The sequence below is a fragment of the Sarcophilus harrisii genome, chromosome 2, assembly GCF_902635505.1.
Source record: "Sarcophilus harrisii chromosome 2, mSarHar1.11, whole genome shotgun sequence".
Classification (NCBI taxonomy): Eukaryota; Metazoa; Chordata; class Mammalia; order Dasyuromorphia; family Dasyuridae; genus Sarcophilus; species Sarcophilus harrisii.
The window spans coordinates 312867889-312889784 of NC_045427.1; the positions used below are offsets into that span (position 1 = coordinate 312867889).

The 21896-nt window shown below is 33.9% G+C and overlaps 1 long non-coding RNA gene across 1 annotated transcript in view; it reads right to left on the minus strand.

Moving 5' to 3' along the window:
* LOC116421584 overlaps positions 1–21896 on the minus strand; it is a 163298-nt gene that overhangs the window by 135312 nt on the left and 6090 nt on the right. The window contains exon 2 of the long non-coding RNA XR_004232017.1: positions 6310–6477. This is a non-coding gene — a long non-coding RNA (uncharacterized LOC116421584). The remainder of the gene's footprint in view (positions 1–6309; positions 6478–21896) is intronic.

Consider the following 21896-nt stretch of genomic DNA (forward strand, 5'->3'; position numbering starts at 1 on the left):
ATATACATACATACACACATATACATGGTGTCTTAGATGCTGGGTCAATACATAATATATATATTATGTATAAACATAAATACTATATATATATACATATCATATATACATACATACATACAGACACACAGACACATTCAGTTCATGCTCTACAGTCAAAATCAGGTGACAGGAAATAGTCAAGATTCTACATATTTTTAATCAGAGTCCCTTCATTATAAGTCTTCCTACATTTCCAGAAGCCAGCAGAGCATAGCAAAAATTGTCCAGTCCCTGTTATATGTAGATATTTATGTATATGCTGTACCCTCCCAGTAGACCATAAGTTCCTCGAGAGCTGAAACTGATTTCTTTTTTGTGTTTGTAACCCTAATGTCTTCCACAGGGCTTTTCACGAAGCTATGGAAAGAGAGCTTGTCAAAGTTGAGAGTCAGATACTGTCTCAACTTTTTAGCTACTCTGAATGGAATACTGTTCTGAAATGTTCTCATAGTTAACTGATACCTGCTCCTAGATGGAGTCTCAATTATAATCATCTAACTTTTCACAAACTATGGCAAAGTTGATAGCTGTAGCAGCAGGTCTTTGAAGCTATCAAGAAAAAATGTAATTGCACTGAAGACTAATGACATTTTACAAATTGCAGTGCACATCCTAGGAGTTCTTGATTCCTCACTCCTCCTTAACTCCCAGAGAGTGTCATTAACCACAAATATACTTGCTATCCATTTCTATTCCTGAAAACAAAGTATGCATTTTTAGTTACTGGTAAATCCTCATTGAACTATTATAAAACACTATGATATCATGAACTCTGTAACTTGGTTTCTACAGAGTAAAAGTTCTGTAGCTACAATAACAGAACTGAAAATAGTTTCTTATTCATTCCAGTCTTCAATGTTTTTAAAAACATAATGTTATTTGGGATTATATGACAGCTGTTCCATGAGTTACGTTACACATACCCATTATAGACAAGCCATGACAACCATTGCTACAAATTAACACCCAATGAATCCAAAAAGTGCAGGGAGAAAAGGTGCTTTCTCTTGCAACAAGTAAAAGGCATAAGATAGAAGCCAACAGTTTTTTAAAATTCTTTTGGAATTTTGAAAAAAAATTTTGGAATTTTCATTTGGCCTCTTGGCATTATTTTTCCATTGTGTTCATCATCAAAAATTTTAGTTTTGAGTTTTCACAGCTTAACTAGCTCCAAGTTAGATATGAAGACTGTGGTAGAACTAAACTTTTCTGACATAACTTCTTTCTTCCCATCCACAACATAGGGATACTTTATATAAAAACAGAAAAAAAAATGCCCTAATCCCAATATGGTTGGCCCTGGCTTACCTGATGAAGCTTTCTGGCCCTTCAAAAGTATAAAAAGCTCCCATCATGTTGAGTCTAACACGCTCAGGGACACCAGATTGTTTTTGGCTGAGACAATTGGGGTTATGTGACTTGTCCAGGGTCACACAGCTAGGAAGTGTTAAGTGTCTGAGGCCAAATTTGAACTCAGGTCTTCCTGACTTCAGGGCTGGTGCTCTATGCACTGCTTCATCTAGCTGCCCCTGATACTAGATTTTTTGATGACAATGCAAGTTATGTTTTTCATTGAATGTTTTCCTAATGATCAGATACATTGATATATGGAGACCAGAGAAATTAAGTGCCACTGGATCCTTGTCATTAGGAAAAAATGAATCTCCTTTTGAGAGGGAAAAGTAAACCAGTTGGTTGATTTGGGAATGCCTCATTTAGTCCCAACATCAAACCTGAGTTAAGAGAGTGTTGGCATCTGAGGTGCAACTCAAAAACAGACAGTCTTTAACAAGGCAGTTTATCAGCTTCTTCAAGATCCAACAGATTAACTCACAAAGTAGAAATGAGAAAGAGACATTAAAGGGAGAAATATATGACAAAATATGAATAGGACAAAGTTGGAGAAGAAACAACGGTAAGAATAAAGTTATACTAATAAAGGAAAACTCCTAGTCATGGTATTAAAAGAAATGTTGATATCTAATTTATTGTTCCATAAATATATCGGATCAAGATCCACTTCAAGGGATTCCTGTGATATGATGTTAGAGCAATAAGTGCATATTAGCATAAGCACCATTTAAATACATCATATATTAATCATCAAGTTGTAGTAAACATCAGTGGTCATCAAAAAGAAGATCATTTGTTAGAAATGTTATACAGAGGTTTCTTAGTCCCCTATGTATTGAACTAAATGACTTCTGAAGTCTTTTCTGATTTAAATATTTTATAAATTATTCTCTAAACACATACTGCCTGTATGGTTTTGTTGAAGCTTTTCTTTATATCTGGAATTACTTCTTTCCCCACCTCTTAAGATCCTACTGATCTTTCAAGGCCCAAATCAAATTCTGCCTCCTTCAGGAAGCCTTCCTTGACTTTCTCAGCTCTAAGCAATCTCCCTTTTCTCAACTCTCATAATTCTTTCTATCTCCGTACATCTGTATTACACATATTTTTGTCCTTATTTTATCTTCCTATTAGATGCACATTTCTTGAAAACAGGAACAATTTTTTATTCATCTTTGTATCTCTTTCAGTGCTAGTGGTGAACAAACTGTTTTGTACAAAGACAAATGCCCGATAAATATTCATTGAACAGTATAGTATAATTTGACCTAGAAATTAGGCAAGATAACATCATAGCTCACTAAAGCTATGAGAAGAATTTAAATGATTATCCAACTGTAACTTGCTTTAGAAGATTAAATTTAACTCATTCAACACTTATTTGCTGCCAACTATGTGCAAGGTACAACATGTGCTAGACATTGGGGATAAAAGGATAAAAAAGGACATAATCTCTTCTCTCAAGAAGACATTCCAAAAAATGGGACATAGTCATAATGCTGAATGATAACTATATAGGCATTCCAATTTAAAAAGGAGGAAAGCTCATCCCATCTTTAGCAGTAGATTTCAGTCTGTCACTAAAAAGTTTTTTTTTAAATTGTTCTCTCAACCCCTTCTACCACCCCCTCACAGAAAGCAATCCTTTATAATTGTTAAAGAAGTTCTTTACCATCAAGTCACCACATCAAATATTATATTCAACAATCCATCCTCATAGTATTACATTTCTGCAGATAATTGAAGGGACGTGTCTGCTCATATCCCTTCTCAGGGGCCAAGATTGGTGACAATTATTTCAAGGAATCCAGTTTTGATGCTTTGGGGGACTTCTAAGTAAGATGTTTTCCTCAACAGGAGGCAGAGTACTTAGTTTTGTTTTTTTTTTTTTTTTTAATTTAATAGCCTTTTATTTACAGGATATATGCATGGGTAACTTTACAGCATTAACAACTGCCAAACCTCTTGTTCCAATTTTTCACCTCTTACCCCCCCCCCCTCCCCCAGATGGCAGGATGACCAGTAGATGTTAAGTACATTAAAATATAAATTAGATACACAATAAGTATACATGACCAAAACGTTATTTTGCTGTACAAAAAGAATCAGACTCTGAAATATTGTACAATTAGCTTGTGAAGGAAATAAAAAATGCAGGTGGGCATAAATATAGGGATTGGGAATTCAATGTAATGGTTTTTAGTCATCTCCCAGAATTCTTTCTCTGGGCATAGCTGGTTCAGTTCATTACTGCTCCATTGGAAATGATTTGGTTGATCTCGTTGCTGAGGATGGCCTGGTCCATCAGAACTGGTCATCATATAGTATTGTTGTTGAAGTATATAATGATCTCCTGGTCCTGCTCATTTCACTCAGCATCAGTTTGTGTAAGTCTCTCCAGGCCTTTCTGAAATCATCCTGTTGGTTATTTCTTACAGAACAGTAATATTCCATAATATTCATATACCACAATTTATTCAGCCATTCTCCAACTGATGGACATCCATTCAGTTGCCAGTTTCTAGCTACTACAAAAAGAGCTGCCACAAACATTCGTGCACATACAGGTCCCTTTCCCTTCTTTATAATCTCTTTGGGATATAAGCCCAACAGTAACACTGCTGGATCAAAGGGTATGCACAGTTTGATAACTTTTTGAGCATAGTTCCAAACTACTCTCCAAAATGGTTGGATTCGTTCACAACTCCACCAACAATGCATCAATGTCCCAGTTTTCCCGCATCCCCTCCAACAATCATCATTATTTTTTCCTGTCATCTTAGCCAATCTGGCAGGTGTGTAGTGGTATCTTAGAGTTGTCTTAATTTGCATTTCTCTGATTAATAATGACTTGGAGCATCTTTTCATATGACTAGAAATAGTTTCAATTTCTTCATCTGAGAATTGTCTGTTCATATCCTTTGACCATTTTTCAATTGGAGAATGGCTTGATTTTTTATAAATTAGAGTTAATTCTCTATATATTTTGGAAATAAGGCCTTTATCAGAGCCTTTGTCTGTAAAAATATTTTCCCAGCTTATTGCTTCCCTTCTAATCTTGTCTGCATTAGTTTTGTTTGTACAAAAACTTTTCAGTTTGGTATAATCAAAATTTTCTATTTTGTGATCAGTAATGATCTCTAGTTCTGCTTTGGTCATAAAGACCTTCCCCTTCCACAGGTCTGAGAGGTAAACTATCCTGTGTTCCTCTAATTTATTAATAATTTCATTCTTTATGACTAGGTCATGAACCCATTTTGACCTTATCTTGGTGTACGGTGTTAAGTATGGATCAATGCCTAGTTTCAGGCAGAGTACTTAGTACCCACGTACTTTAGTGAAAACAGGAAATTTATATCAATCTAAATAAGGACCAAAATATACAATGAAAAACTGAAGTAAATGATTTCTGCCATACTAAAGTTACACAAAAGTCTAAAGCTCTCATATCAATATATATATATATATATTATATATAAAGCAATTCAGATATCACACTGTCAATCAAAGTCATGGAAGACCTGGCAGCTTCTCAGAAAAAAAATAGAGGAAATTGTGGATTTCAATATTCTAGAAGGTGAGCAATGCAGATTTACAACCAAGAATAATTTATCTTACATGAGTATAATCCCATGAGTGGGGGAAGGGAATGAGGGGATGAATCTTTAATGAAAGAGAAAATTTTCAACCATTTCTGAGGAAAAACCAGAGCTGATATATTTGAGCATGGTGCTAACATTCTAACGGGGAGAAGAAACAGGAATTTCTTTGGAATTTTAATGTCTTCAAAGGGTATTGAGGAAGTTAAATAAGAAGGTCTTGGGAGATCTTTGGAGCAGATTGGTTTTGTTCTGAGAGTTCTGAGAGGGAAAGAGAAGTGAAGATAAAAGAAGCATTTCAGGGACAAAAGGAATAATAAGGGAATGAAATTTGCTATTTCTCAAAATTAACATTTGTGAGAAGAATATATAAACATGGAGGCTTGGAGAGGACAGCAGATGCACCTCACATAAAATGGGGAAGAGAAAAAAAAATGGAAAAACGAAAAACTATTTATATAGCACCTACTATATAATAGGCACTGTGCTGAGTACTTTTCACAATAAATAATATTTTATTTGATTCTCATAACCCTGAGTGTAAGGTAGGTACTATTATTTTTGACAGCTATTATATTTGACAGCTGAGGAAATTGAGGTAAACAAAGGTTGAGTAACTTGTCCAAGATCAGATCACACAGCTAGAAAGTATTTGAAGCTGTATTTGAAACTTGTCCAGAGCAGATTCACAAGATCCAATTTAATAGATTTAGAGAAGTTTCCTTTTTAAAAAATCCTATTTCTTAAAGTGACTTTCTTTTTTATTTATTTTTTTCAATTAACAAAAATCCATTTTCTCCTCCCTTCCACCTTTCCCCATAGATTGAAAATGAATGAAAAACATTTTTAAGTGAAATATGAATAGTAAAGCAAAACAATTTCCCACACTGCTCATGCCCCAGTGACTTGTCTCAGTCTTTATCTTAAGTTCATTTTAGGGTGATTTTCTAAATGAAAGAGTTATTATTCCTTTCTCACTAAACAGAGATGGTATGTACCTTCACATGCAATGTAAAGGCTCAATGAGCAAATGAAAGTCAAGATTTCAAAAGCATCCATTCACTCAATAGCACAGCAAAGTAAGCATAAACCACGCGGTAAGTTTTCAAACTTTTTTTCATTTTGGAGAGACAATGAAGCTGCTGCTATTTCTGTTACAGAGGGCTAATAAGCCCTGGAATGTTTGCGCCTACAAACAAGCCTTGTGAACTTGCTTGTTCCTTCCTCCAGGCTCAGCAGGCAGCACTTTCCACTATCTCCCTATGCATTAATTGCTAATCTTTCCCAGCCTCAACATCTTGTTTCATCTGCTTACCTGTCTTTAGTCTCTGCTTGATGCCAACTGTTAATCAAATGGAAAAGCTCCAGAAAAAGAATCTATCCTTAACCATCTTCTACTTTGCATCTTCAACTCTTAGATCATCTCAATTATTTGTAGCATGATTCCATCCTCTAATTAAGTTCAGGCTACAGTTTTGACCAGCTATAAACATACAAACACACATACAGAAATACACATATGTAATACATGTTAAAAACCCTGAGTATATGTATTATATACATGCATGAATGTATATACATGCATATATACCATATATAATGATTTACTATTGTTATTTAGTTGTTCAGTCATGTCCCACTCTTTGTGACCCCATTTGGGATTTTCTTGCAAAGATACTAGAGGGGTTTGCCATTTCGTTCTTCAGTGGATTAAGGCAAACAGGTTATATGGTTTGCTCGGATCACATTGCAAATAAGTATTTGATTTGAACTTTGGTTTTCCTAATTCTAAGCCTGGAATTTTATCCATTGAACTACCTAGCTGCTTTATAAAAACATGTGAAGTTTATATAAAGTGTGCATGTGTATATATGTGTTTGTGTGTTTATATACATGTGTATAGAAGTAATTAGATAGGTAGATAGATAGATAGACAGACAGACAGATCTAGCTATATCAGGAATATTGTTTTCTCTCCTTCCTTCCCATTTTTTGCTTTGACCAATGGCATGGTCTCTATTTGATGGTCCATATGACCTTGCTTGCCATCCCTAGTGTAAATTATATGAAATCAAAATTTGGGGTTTATTGGAGAGCACCATGATAACAAGACCCATAATTTAGTAGCAAAAACTTGTATTAAAGCAGTAGAAAAGAAATTGAGGAAGAGTATATATATTTTAATAGCACACTGACTGGCTAGAGAGCTCCTAGAATAATAGATTTAATCTGGGTAGAATCTTCATTGAGCTAAGGCAGAGAAGAACTTTTTATATGAAAATGAATATATCTGTCAACCTATTCAAACAATTGGTTCATGTTCATAACACATGTTAATTTAGCATTTGGATGTTATATAATACATGAAGATAAATAAATGTTTTCTCATCACTGGGTTCAGTCAGAAATCACTACATATCTTGAACCAAGAGAAGCCTTGTATTTTACCTTTTTTATACAAATAAACTCTTTAGCAGAATTCCCTGTGACTTATCCTGGAAAAGACCTTCCACCTCAAATGGTTATTTAGCAGCTAAGTGGCACAGTGAATAGAGCACTGGTACTGGAGTGGAAGATCTGAGTTCAAATCCAGACTCACTTAGTAGCTATATGATCCTGGACAAGTCATTTAATTTCTGCTGCCTCAGTTTCCTCAACTGTAAAATGAGTCTAATAATAGCATCTGCCTCTTATGGTTATTGTGAAGATTAAATAAAATTATCTTTGTTTTGTTTTTGTTTGTGCTGAGGCAATTGGGGTTAAGTGACTTGCCCAAGGTCACACAGCTAGTAAGTATTAAGTGTCTGAGACCAGATTTGAACTCAGATTCTTCTAACTTCAGGACTGGTGCTCTATCTACTGTGCCACCTACCTGCCCCTAAAATTATCTTTGTAAAGAACTTAACACAGTGCCAGCCACACAGTAGGCACTTCATAAGTGTTTGTTTCCTTTCTTCCATCTTTCTTTCTTTCCTTCCTTTCCTCTAGTTGTCTTCACATCCCCTTCAATAATTTCACAAATCCCTCTTCTAATGCAAAACTGCAGAGCCAGTTTTGCTCTTGGATTAATTTCTAGAATGCCAAACAACCTCCAATAAACTCCCAAAGATGTGAGCATCTTCCTATAATTAAGAAACCAATCACTTTATTCATTTAATATACCTAAACATGTTCCACAATGCCGATTATATGTTGCTTATAAAACCACTTGTTCCATAGTACAAATCATTAACATGATTTCAACACTGGAAATTTTCCAGATAATTAGGATTCACTACCCTACTCTTGCTCAATCTATATCATTCCAACTGTAAATAACAAAACAAGAACAGAACTATCAGCAACAGCAACAAAAATAATTCAATTGTTTCAGTTTTTTGGAATTTTTAAAGCTAAGTGTCTGATGAAAAATAATACCCTTGAGATTATTATTATTGGTCATATTTTTGGCCACCAATAGATGTTACATATTCAGTAGGGTTTATAATTTCTGTTTTCAAAAACAACTGAAAGAGAAAAACAAGAGCATTTTAAGAATGGAAAAGGCTTTTTGGGCCTGAATGGTATAGTAGAAGCATCATGAAATTGTTTAAAATGTATTGGAGTAATTAGTGAGCCTTATTCTATTAAAAAGGAGAGAAAAGAATGCATTTGAATACAAGCTATACATCTTCCATAATAAATGAGTTTAGTGGTGCTGAGAGATGATATATGAGCACATACATTGGGACTTCTGAATTTATAACAAAAGTATATCCCAGGAGGTCTCATGATATGAAGACTTCACAGGGAAGATGAACCCATTTGTGTATTCAAATCCAGTTTAGGGTAAATGGATGTTAAATATTATTACCAATAAGTGGTAATAAATTGGCTTTTGTACAGAAGATTGGATTGGTGAGTTCTCAGGGTATGTTGCCTAGTAATTCAAGAGAATAATCTTACTGTTTCCTACCCTGACTTTAGCAAATGGTGGCTAGGGCAAAAAATGTGAACATGGGACTTTTCTTTCAGTCCATGTTACTGACACTTTTAAATTAATACTGGGAGTCCCTAATCAAGGTTAAAGAGGAAGAAGTAGTAACAAAGAAATTTCTGCAGATGTATCACACAGGATTTCTGGAGGAGTGTGAGACTTAGAAATATTTTAGACCTCTACCTTATGATAAATGCACCTGACTCCTGTAATTATCTGTCTTTATCTTCCTTTGGAGAGCATGGTTCAGGCAGAACCGGCTCCCCATGGTCTGCCTTGGCTACCTCCTCTCCAGCAGAACCAGCAATTGAATGACATTTGCATTTTTAGAGAGCTCAAATTAAATCTTTTATGCCTTTTTGTTACCTATCTCTCCCCTGCAGGTTAAATAACCAGTGAGAAAAATTATAGAGGGTTTAAGCTGTTGATTAACTCAGTTTCTAGTATTGCAGTCCCCTGGTGCAGTATCAACCCAAATTACTTGCTCTCCCTTTTCTAGATCCAAACCCAGAAAAGTAACAGAACTGCAGCTTGATGGGTTGCCATGACAACTTCTATAGGTCCTCTTTAGACTGCTCTATGTGGAAAATTTTGATCATAAGATTTTTAAATGACTCCTAAATTCAATATGAGAAAACATTCTATAATTTATTAAGTTATCAGTAAGAAAAAGACAATTCTAGATTTTTTTAAATTAAAAGTTTCCCCAAATTCCATTTCTTTTAAGCACATTTGCACAAAATCTTTGTTCCTACTTATTTTTTCGAGTAACTAGTCATAAATGCAATGAGAATCTTTACTGAAGATCCAGCATATGACTCTACACAATACATCTTTTGTGGAAATTAGTGATGCAATCAGATCCTGAGAAAAATCAAATATAGTTGGAAACCCATATCTTATATTGATTATCTGTTTTCTAGGGGCTCCAGCATGAAATAGCTCAGTGAATAGAATACAAATGTTTATGAAATGTCCTCACCCACTTTGCTCCCAGGCGAGGGATACATTAGAGGCAATTCACAAGAGACATCATAATATAGCAACAAGAGCTTGGATCTTGGAATCAGAAAACTTGGTTGGGTTCTCATCCTGATTCTAGTGCTGAGTATCATTGCAAGCTAATTATGTGACTTTTCTAAGCCTATTTCCCAACTGGTAATACTAGAGTAATTATACTTCCTACCTATTTCAAAGGGTTAGTGTGGAATTGAAATAAGATAATGTATGCAAAGTACTTTGTAAACTTCAAAAGTATGACATGTCAATTGTTCTTAGGAACAGCCTTGCTTATATTTGATCTGAACAGGTATTTGGTTGTTCTGTGCTCCCATTGTCTTACATCCTGTTTTTCAAGGGTTTTGAAGTTTATCTGAAATGGACCAAAAGCCTACATTGTTGATTATCTTTTGATACAGTCTTTTAACACAAGTGTTGTACATACTATAAGTCCTAAGCACTGGAAAAATGGTTTTGAAGACATAAATGCTTTATTTTAAAGCAAAAATAAGATATTATAGAACATAGAATATTATAGGGTATTAGAATCTCTTCTATTTGATGCTAATAGAGAGAAGGAAAGAAATGAAGCTTTTTGGCTTGTAGCTAAATGAGAAAGAAAAATGTGACTATTTAAAATGATAAAAGGTTAAGTATAGGGACACATGCATTATAGGTGCTCAATAAATCCTGCTTTTCTATCTAAGAGGGCAACAGATTGATACAGTGAATAGAGTGCTGAGCCTGGAGTCAAGAAAATTCATTATCTGAGTTCAAATTTGATGTTAGACATTTAATAGCTATGTGACTTTGCATAAATCACATAACCCTGTTTGTCTCAGTTTCCTCATTTGTAAAACGAGCTGGAGAAGGAAATGGCAAACAACTATACGATTTTTTTCTTTGGCTAAGAAAACATCAGGAGCAGTTTGGACCTATGCCCAAAGGGCTATAAAACTGTGCATACCCTTTGAAATGACAGTGTAACTACTGGATCTATATTCCCAAAGAGATAATAAAAAAAAAGATGCATATGCTCAAACATATTTATAACAGCTCTTTTTGTAATAGCAAGAAAGTGGAAGTGTAGTGGATACCTACCAATTGGAGAATGGTTAAATAAATAAATTATGGTATATAAAGATAATGGAATATTATTCTATAAAAAATGAGAGCAGGCTGATTTCAGAAAAGCCTGGAAAGACCTATATGAACTGATGCTAAGTGAAATAAGCAGAACCAAGACAACATTGTACATAGCAACAAGATTGTAGGATGATCAACTGCGATGGAGTTGGCCCTTCTCAACAATATGGTGATTCCTTTTTTGTTGTTGTTTGCTTGTTTTTTTTCCCTTTCCTTCTAATGTATTTTTCCCTTTTAATCTAATTTTTTCTTACACAGCATGACAAAAAATTGAAATATGTTGTTGTTTTCTAGGGGAGGAAAGGGTACAGGAGAAAAAAATTGTTACACAATTCTGCAAAGGTAAATGTTGAAAACTATCTTTCCCTGTATTTGAAAAAATAAAAAGCTATGAAACAAAAAATAAATAAATAATCTAAACATATTAAATTATAACAATAATGTGGTTATTCAAGGCAATTCTAATAGATTTGGTATGGAAAATGTCAACCACATGCAGAAAGAGAACTATGGAAAACTGTGGATTGAAGCATTAGTATTTCCACCTTTTTGTTTGTTTTCTTGTGATTTTTTTTCTTTTGGTTTGATTTTTCTTGCACAACACGACAAATATGGAAATATGTTTAAAAGAATAGCATATATTTAGCCCCCCCAAAAAGAAATAAAAGAAAACTCCAAATGGGATCATGAAGAGTCACACATGACTGAAAATGAATGAACCACAACAACAATCTTCCTAAGAAAGATAACTCCTTGGATTGTTTCAATTATAAATAATGCTTCCAGAAGAGTATGAGTGAGGAAAAAATGAGAAATTAGGAATCTGTGATAACTTACTTTATGATGCAAATTTCAACTTATTATAAAAACTAACATTTAGAAAATGTTTGACAATAAAACATCAGCACAGGAGAATTGAGGGGATTGGGAAAGCAAGTGGTTAATTATGGAAATTGAGTGAACCATACTGATTCCATTTGTGACTCAATTCTGAAATTAGCTCATTTCCCTTTCTATTTAATTATAAGTTTAGTCCTACTTCTGTCTTGTGAGAAAACTTTATTCAATTCTGGGAATTGGGAGTAAACTTTATTGTTTTGTTTGAACCTAGCCCTGCATGGCTGGGAAACTGGACCACCTGTTGCTTAGAGATCCTTAACTAAGGAAGGACCTAGGTTATACTGACCAGAAACCCAGTCAGAGCTGATGATTGATGCAAGTTATCTTATAATTATACATCTTAAGCAATCCATATTTCTTATCTGAAAACCAGTCCTATGCTGATCAACTATTATTTTTGTGTTCCTTTGGTTGTTTACACATGCTTAGAGGGAGTGGGACACCTCTTTTTCTGAATTCAGGAATTTACACTCATTTATTCTCCTCCTTCCAACTTGGGAAAATCTATAATCTTTTCTTTAAGTAGAAACCAAATTACTTAATATTACATGGTTTCCTTTTAAATTATACTTATTTCATTAATTATTTTCAATGTATAAAAGCCTACCTCCTACCATACATTTCCCCCCTCATTTAGAGTTTGTTCTAAACTGAAAAAGGGTCCTGGTTCTAATTATTAGACAACTGACATGCTTTTCCCCCTCAGTCATACATTTGTCAGTCACAAGTAAAACTTTGGGGCTATCCTGTATTTTAGTTTCAACTTTTTCTATCTTTTTTCATTTGAATTCAACAAACATGTGTTCATTAAAATCCCAGAAGCACAGAATTTGAAAATTGGAAGGGACTTCAGTGACCACCTAGTCCAACTCACACATGAAGTGAATCCCTGTTAGAACACACGACTAGTAATCACCCAGCCTCTATTGGAAGTCTTCCAATCCCACTCTATTTTTAGACAGCCTTAATTGTTAGGAAGCTTTTCCTAATATCAAGCTAAATTTGCTTCTTTCTACCTTCTACCCAGTATTGCTGGTTCTGCCCTCTAGGGCCCAATAAAAAAAAAAAATCAATTCCTTATCCACATGACAATCCTTCTAATCTTTGCAGAGAGCTATCATGTCCCTTCTTCCCACTCTAGGCCTTTTCTGCCTCATTAAATATGGACTCAATGCCCTTTACCACTCTGGTTGCCCTCTGGATAGTCTCCAGTTTATAAATATCCTTTAAAAACTCATTACTATGAGGACTGAAAATAGCAGAGCAAAAAGTGATCATTATGTTCTTATTCCTGAAAGCTATCAATTCTTTTTTATTTTTTGAGCCAATTGGGATTAAGTGACTTGTTCAAGGTCACACAGTTACCAAGTGTCTGAAAATGGATTTGGACTCAGATAATCTTGAATTCAAAGCTGATAATCTATCCACTGCACCACCTAGTTACCTCTACTATGCACTCTTAATGAAACTTCAAATTGCAATAGCTTTTTTGGCCACCACATCACATTTCTGTTTCATATTGAGCTTGCAGTCCACTAACAACTCCAAATTTTTTTCGGAAAAATGGCTATGTATCCATGACTCCCATCTTGCATTGTTAAATTTTGTTTTTTATACTCAAGATTGTTTATTTATTCCTACTGAATTTCATCTTTTTGGTTTAAGCCCCAAACTCTATCTTTTCAAAGTTTTTTAATACACTAACTCTGTCATGGAATATGCTAGCTATCCCTAACAGATATGTGTCATCTGAATATTTTATGGGCATACTCTTTATGTCTTATGTCTTTAAGTCAATGGTAAAAATGCTAATCAAAATAGGATAAAATATAGATTCACTGACTCTGAATGCTCTAGTGGAAACCCCCTTCTCATATTGACATTGAAACATTAGCAACTACTCTTTGAATTTGGATTGCTAAAATCTAGATACACTATATTTATAGTATTCCTCATCTAATTTAGTAAAAAAAAAAAAAATGAAACTATCTCTAATCTGAAAAACCTTAAAAATCTACCAATTTATTTTTCTGCTATTAGATTTTTGTTTTTATCCTTCTTTGTCTCTGCTTTGATTGGATGGGCAAAAGATTTATGCCATAAGTATTGAAAGTGGAGCTCAAGAATATAGTGAAAACATTTCCATGGAAAAATGTTTGAGAAGCAGTCTGGATTTAAGTCAATGTTGATACTTGTAGTCTTTAGATGATTTTAAAAAATTAATATAAAAACATTTATTAATTATCCATTTTGTAGCATGTACCTATTATATACCATCTCAAGGTCATTCAAAAATGAAGGGAAGACTACAAATATAAGAATAATGAAAAATATTTGCAAAAATCATTATAGTATTTTCTTTTTCCTATCAAGATAGTGAAACTATTGCTCTTGGACACTAAAATCACTGTTCCAGATATGCTTATGGAAAAGATATATATATATATATATATATATATATATATATAGCACTACAGAGAGCAAATTTATTATAAGAAAAGCAGCTGAATTTTATCAAGTATATACAGAGGAGATTCATACTGAAAATGACGCAATTTTGAGGCTGAGTGACCAATAAACATGGTGCCTGAAGAAAGAGAAGATATCACAGCCACAGAAAAAATCTTGGGCCCTATTAGTACTGAAAAAAGAGAACAAAACAATAACTAATGATGTATATACCTACTATCTCATCGATACAAAATCTTTATGAGCAATAGCTGTACATGAATTATGAATTATTATCCCAAAGAGATCATAGAAGAGGGGAAAGGACCCACATGTGCAAAAATGTCTATAGTAACTCTTTTTGTGGTGTCAAGGAATTGGAAATTGAATGGATGCTCATCATTTAGAGAATGGCTGAATAAATTATGGTGTATGAATATAATAGTATACTATTATTCTATAAAGATGATCAGGGACATTTCAGAAAGACTTACCTCTCAGCATCAGCTGAGTGAAGTAAACAGAATAAGCAGAACACTGTACACAGTAGTAATCGCAAGGTTACATGATGAACAATGATGTTAGACTCAGTTCTTCTCAGTAATGTGGTGATCCAAGACAATTCTAATAGACTGCAGATGGAAAATGTCCTCTCCAACCAGAAAGAGAGAGCTATGGAGACTGAATGTTTATCAAAGCATAGTATTTTCATTTGAGGGGGGGGGGTTGTTTGTTTACTTTTTCTTTCTCATAGCTTTTTTTCTCCCTTTTGGTCTGATTTTTCTTGCACAACATGACATGGAAATATGGTAAAAAAAAAAAAAAAAAAAAAAGTACAAACAATCACAACTACAGCCACAAAACCTATTTTAAAAAAACCTCCATGTAAAATTAGATCCCCAATGCAGTAAAATTTATTTTGTAAGAGGGCAAAAAACAGAAATAAAAACCACTGACAAAAAGATTGAAATTAGTCTTCAAGGAAGTTCTTGGTAGTTTAAGGAGTTTCTCATTCAAAGTTCTAAAATGTGTTCTTTTATTCTCCTTGTCAAAAGGAACTACAGATATCATTTGAGATATCATTTTGCACTTATCAGATTGGCTAAAATAATTGATGGGGAAAATGACAAATGCTGGAAAGGAAGTGGAAAAATTGGAACATTCATTGTTTGTAGAATTGTGTGTTGGAATCTTTACAAAGTGTTAAGACATTGAAGTTGATAGAGACAATAATTATCTAATTTGGCATGGTTCAATATGATTGATTTGATCTTAGAAGGAGATATTTTGGGCCAGAACTTAAAACAAGGTACTAAGTACAACTGATAGAAACGATGCTGGTGTTCACACCTTTAGAGAGCTCATAAGTTTCTAAGTACTCAATGGAGTTCACACGTTTGGGAGATTTCAGGGATTAATATGGCTTAGTATGAGATATCCGAATTCACATCTCCCTTAGGGCCAGAGAGCACTCTGGGAGATAACCCAGAATCCCTCTCTTTCCAGAAGGAGGAGTTAACCTTTGGGAGATCATATATATATATACAGGAAGCTCTTAGAGCTTGAGGGAGAGTTTTTTCTTGGGAGCATTCCCAGGGGTCAGAGAGGAGCACTCTGGAAGAAAGCCTACAAGCCCTATCTTCGAGGCAAAAGAGATTCATTGCATCTTCTACCTTGGTGCTGGCTGGAGTCTGAAGGACAAACCTTTAGATTTGTAGACATTCAGGCAGAGCTCTTGGAACCAAGAGGAGAGATAGGCCCGAGCTAACCGGGCTATATTGAAGGACACAATAAAAGATCTGAACTCTTTTATCACCTGGCTGTGTTTTGGAAAAAGAATACCACAATTGTGAACTGACCCAACCATTTTGGACAGCAATCTGAAATTATTCTCAAAGATTTATTAAAGTACTTTATACCCTTTGACCCAGCATTATTGGCTACTTGATCTATTTCCAAGGATGATTAGGGGAAAAGGAAAAGAACCTATATGTTCTAGAATGTTTATAGCAGCTCTCTTTATGGAGGTAAGGAAGTAGAAGTTGTGAGTATACCCATTAGTAGGGGAATAGCTAAATAAGTTGTGATATGGGACTGTAATGAAATACTACTGCACTATAAGAATGATAAGTTCAATGATCTTAGAAAAACATGGTGAAACTAAGAGAATATTGTGTACAGTAACAGAAATATTGTTTAAAGAACTTTGAGTGAATAAGTCATTTCAACATTATAAATACCCAAATTAACTACAAAGAACTATGATGAAGGATGTTAGTTACATCCAGAGAAAGGACTGATAATTAGAAGTGTGTATAGAATAATTTTATACATCTCCTACCCACTCCCCAAATCCTCACACCCCTAGTTTTGTTACTCCTCTCGAGGTTGAAGGGGAGAGGGAAGAAAAAAAGGGGGTAAGAAATTTACACAAAAACTTTATTATATATTTAAAAGCAATGGCTCTTTATGTCCAACACTAGAACCCTGGGAAAAATAAGTTTAGGGTCTTCCTCAAAAAGCATAGATCCTTTCTATGTAGATTGGGAATTTGTCTCTACCACAAAAGATATGTTGAAAACACAAAAGACTTATATTTGGATATTTTTGTCTAATTAATTCTGGAGGTGTTCCTAATCTGACAAAGTATATAAGAAGAGTTAAAAGGGGGAAGGAATAAGCTAATTTTATGAGGATGATAGGGGAAAAGGCTTTGAAGAAGGAAAGAAAGAAGTAAAGGGGAAGAAAATTATTGTGTTTATTACATGCCAGAGTAGGTAGGTGGCACAGTGGATGGAGCCCAGACTCAGAAAAAGCTGAGTTTAAATCCAACCTCAGATACTTGGCAATTGTGTGACTCTGGGCAAATCATTTAATCTCAGTTTGGCTCAGTTTCTTCATCTGTAAAATGAGCTAGTAAAGGAAATGGCAAATCACTCTAATATCTTTGCCAAGAAAACCCCAAAGGAGATCACAAAAAGTAAAACAGAACTGATAAGACTGAATAACAAAATTCAAAAGACTCATAAGCATAAATTTACAGACTTCACATATACTACAGTAGCTTATAACTCCAATTGTCTTCCCCTGGAAGGTTAAAACATGACACTTATTAGGATTGCTGAACAGCCATTTCTCCTTTATCTCTGCTCTGTTCTGTTCAGTCTCTGTTTTGGGAAGCTAAGAAACGGCTTGCACTTTTCCTATTTGCGTTCTTCTTTTCTGAGAAGAGAGCCTGCTTTCAGTTAGCTTCAAGTGAGAAACCTAGGCATTCCCAAGATCCTGGAGGATCCATTCTCCAAAATCCACTTCCCACATTTTCTATTTAGTTAAGAACAAAAGAAGGGACAGTCAGGGGTTGAAAGTCTACACTCAGGTTCATATTGACATCAATATGCCCACACTACCCATTAGTTGATTTTGGATGTGGGAAGGATCCTTTCCCTTTCAGTTCAAGAGAGAGCCTTGAAGATTTTTACATGTTAAATAGGGAAGAAAAGAAAGAACATAATGAGAAAACTGGGTCAATAGAATACCTCCATAAGGTCATCCTTTTTATCTTTTCCAAAACCTACAATCATTTAGAATTAACTATAGCATTTTTGGGTGCTAGCCATCATTTCTTCTGGATAGGTGTTAGAATTTTGGGCTATTGTTTTAATAATATAAATACTTTCCCCTGAATTAAGTGGAGATCAAATTAAAATTATGGTCCCAAAGTGTTCCTAGTCACATAATAAATTTTGCTCCTAAAACTTTAGAGTGTTTTTTAATTGTTGCTTTATTAACATGAATAATACTATGATAATACTAATAAATAGCAAGTAATATTAATAATATGAGACTTTGAAATGATTTTATAGCTAGATGCATATTGAAAACATCTTTTGTATTCACTTGATTCATAGTTTAAAGCTTTTTAAAATCTCTTTTCTCTGTATTGCTATTAGCATACCCCTTCATATTACATAAATTCTATGCATAATGTCAAAGTAATCAGTAATAATTGTTAACAATCACAAAAATAAAACAATGATGTTATGAGATTTTGCATAGCAAGGGAATATATGGGAATTTACAGAAAAATGGTAGGACATTGTTAAGGTCAGTAATATGGCTTAATGTCACTGAAAATGTAGGGACTGTGTTGTATTGATTGGCTTTTTCTTTCTTGTTCAGGAGAGAGATTACTAATAAATTCATTTTGCCCTTCTATTTCAATATCAATCTTGAGAGTCTTTAGAGTAGAATCTGTAGGTACCAGATTGAAAGCTAACAGATTGGTCTGGTGAAAGGCTTTGGAATACAGTTATTCCTTCTCCATTGCAGTTTACCCAAAATGATTTTGATATATTGCAGGTTGGCATAAGAAAAAAAATGGGAATTTTTTGGGGGAAATTTGGGGAAACTGCAGACTATAGGCTAATATCAATGGATAATACAGAAATAGTTTAGAAATTCAGAAATGCATAAAATATGTGTATAATATTTAATGACATCAACATGTTTTATTTTTTCATACCATAATAATTATGTATTTTCTCTAATATGAAGGAAAAGCCAAAAACTTTTATGTGGATTTTCTGTGTTATAGGTGCTACACCTTTAACCCCCATAATGTGGAAGGGATAGTTGTATATTCATCTATTTGCAATGTTTGCTGTAGTATGATGAAATCATTTTCTTCAAGGCAAAAAATAATCTGTAATGATTCAGTATCAATCATTAATGATTAGTGGTTAGTTAATAGCCAGTAATCAGTGACCAATAACCAATTATTTAAAGTTAATAGTCAATAAACTTTAATTTAGTCACATACTTAATTCCATCACACATTTGAAGACTAGTGATTAGTTGAATGATTGTACAATTTTATAGATAAAGATCTGATATTATGACTGACAAAAGAGTTAAGGGTAAAGAGTGATGTTTTGTCATAAACCATAACATGTACCAAGTCTTTCATTTCCATTTTCTTTTAATCTTTAATAATTACATTATAGATAATAAGCAAATTCCTAGGAGTATAGTAAGTGGTATAGTTCTTTCTTTCTTTTTTTAGCTGAGTCAATTGGGATTAAGTGACTTACCCAGGGTCACACACTTAGGAAGGGTTAAATGTCTGGGGTCAAATTTGAACTCAAGCCCTCCTGACTTCAGGGATGGTGCTCTATCCACTGCGCCACCTAGCTGCCCCTGTTTGATAGTTATTTCAAACAAATATTACAATAGAATTAAAATCTGTCCTTGATTTTCTGTACTTCATAATCATACCTTCTTTACTTGAGTCTCACCCTGGAATTTCCCTCACCACCTGAAGCTTCCCTGCCCTGGAACATGATCTGCTCACCCTCCAAAGTTCCTCTGCAAAGTCCATCTTCTTTCATTGGGGTCTTAATTTTATAGAAATGCTTCATTCTCCTCTCTGATCTATTTCTGACTTTCTTGAGTCCAAAACAATGTCTACAGGACATATTTATCCCCACCCTCACTCCCAATTTTCAGTTCTTTTTTACATGTTGTCTAACCCTATTAAAATGTAGGCTCTTGAGGAAGGAACTGACTTTCTTTTATGCCTCTATTTGTATCTCCAGCTCTTAGCACAGTAACCGGCATATAATTTTGTTGTTATTCAGCCCCTTCAGTCCTGTTTTACTTTTTGTGATTTCCTTTGGGGTTTTCTTGGCAAAGATATTAGAGTAGTTTGCCATTTCCTTTTCTAGCTCATTTTACATATAAGGAAACTGAGCCAAACTGAGATTAAGTGATTTGCACAGAGTCACTCAGTTCCTAAGAATCTGAAATTGGATTTAAACTCAGCTCTTCCTGACTCTGAGCTCTATCCATTGTGCCACCTATCTACTCTGGCATGTAATAAACACTTAATAATTTTCTTCCTTTTTATTTCCTTCTTTCTTTCCTTCTTCAAAGTCTTTTCCCCTATCTTCCTCATAAAATTAGCTTATTCCTCCCTTTTAAACTCTTCTTATATACTTTGTCGGATTAGGAACACCTCCAGAATTAATTAGACAAAAATATCCAATATGGGTATATATTTTTATATCATTGTATCATGTAACTTACAATTAAACTAAACCATATTTCTTGAATACAAATAGAAAAAATTCCCCAAACTTACAAATAGAGCACAGATGTGGACATTTATCAAATTGTCACATAGTAATATTTAAGATATCAGAGCTTGATGTTTTAAAATTCTGATTTTGAAGGTAAATCAAACTTAAATTTCTAGGCAACTTATTAAACAAACAAAATTTAAAAACGGTAACAAGTTACAACTCAGTAGATTCCCTACATCTATAAAAAAAATCTTTTGATTTTATTTCATGGACTGTGCTCAATCATACAAGACAATGGTTTTACAGAGTAATTCCCATGCTAAGATGTCATATGATTGAGTTAACATTTTAATAGCCCAGTTGGATGTTAATTTGAGTTCATTACCTTTTTTTCACATTACAGTTCAATCCATAAGTTTCAAATTCAATAATATAATTTACTTTTATGTAATTGGGATTTTATTTTTAAAACTTTGGGTCTAACAGGACTGCTGCTAGAGGGATGAAGGATGAAGGAAAAAGGAAGGAAAACTAAGTCAAGGACTAGGGAAGAGTAAGTCTATGTTTTTGGCAACCTGAGGACTCTGAAGATTCTCTGCTGATTTGTTTTAAAGACATCAGTCCTAATGAACGAAATTTCCTCTTACGTCATAACAAACAAACAAAATATTACTCTGTTAGTGTGACAATTAATATTGCTTTGATGTTTCAAAAGATGTAATATTAACTGCTGACATTTATATAGCATATTAAGATTTTCAAAACATTTGTATTATCCCATCACTGTCTGCTGTGTCAAGAGTTGGAGGCACTTGGAATAGGAATCATTTTGTAGTTTGGTTCTAAATTCAAATGTTTTTTTTTAAATAATTCCAAAGTTCTAAATCTTGTTAACCATTGTTTAAGAAATACATTTCCAAGTGATATCAAAGACTCAGAATAACATACAACTGAATTTTAAGGTATTTTAACAAGCACCTATCATAACCTTGGGAAGTAGGTTCTATTAATGTCTTTTATATTTGAGAAAAATGAGACAGGCAGAGGTTAAGTGGTCACACTAGTAAATATTTGAGACCAGATTTGTCTTCTTGACTCCAATTTCAGCCTACTATTCCACCTCATTGCCCATTGACGAGTGAGGAGCATTAAAACTGCATCCTTCCAAAATTGTAGTCTAAGCTTTTTTTTTTTTTTTTCATTTATCACATTTAAAATCCAACATGGTCCTAATGTATAATCTAAATCACATATATAGTTTCACATTCTTACAGAGAAACTTTCTGTAATTTTTGAAAATCCACAGCATTTTCTTTTTTTTTTTTATTATAGCTTTTTATTTACAAGATATAT